At 33.3% G+C, this 582-nt stretch overlaps 1 pseudogene; it reads left to right on the forward strand.

Annotated features, from left to right (window-relative positions):
- The first annotated feature begins 251 nt into the window (after positions 1–251).
- Positions 252–370, forward strand: LOC112474168 (annotated as a pseudogene).
- The last annotated feature ends 212 nt before the right edge of the window (positions 371–582 follow it).

Genomic DNA, 582 nt, shown 5'->3' on the forward strand with positions numbered 1-582 from the left:
AGTGAGGCCATACTAGTGACCCAAGAGTCATAGGTCCCACCTAAGACCACACACTAACCTTGCTTGTGCCAAGGTTTATAGTAAGAGATTTAAACATTAAAGACATTTTTTAAAATTACTATGTAATTCTTTTAATAGATATCGGGGGGAAATGGACTAGTACATTAAGCATATCTTTCTTTATAGATGTTATTTGAAGTCATATAGAGTTTATTTTATAGCAGATTTTAGGTATGTTAAAGAAGAACAACATCTATGGCCATGCCACCCTGAACAAGCTTGATCCTGTCTGATCTTGGAAGCTAAGCAGGGTCGGGTTTGATTAGTACTTGGATGGGAGACCACCTAGGAAGACCAGGTGCTATAGGCGTAAAAAATAAAAAATAAGGATTGTAAACTGACAAGTTCCTTGCAATCTGTGAGGTCAACCAAGGCTTGCCTTGCCTAAAAATAAAAAATAAAAAAATTTTAAAAATTTTTAAAAAATTAAAAAATATTATGAGAACAGTGGAATAAATATATAATTGAAAGGGAAAAGCAGAATGATATATTATTTCTAAATATTAAGGAAGCGCTTGCTCA

The sequence above is a fragment of the Pteropus alecto genome, unplaced genomic scaffold (genome assembly GCF_000325575.1).
Source record: "Pteropus alecto unplaced genomic scaffold, ASM32557v1 scaffold88, whole genome shotgun sequence".
NCBI classification, from domain to species: Eukaryota; Metazoa; Chordata; class Mammalia; order Chiroptera; family Pteropodidae; genus Pteropus; species Pteropus alecto.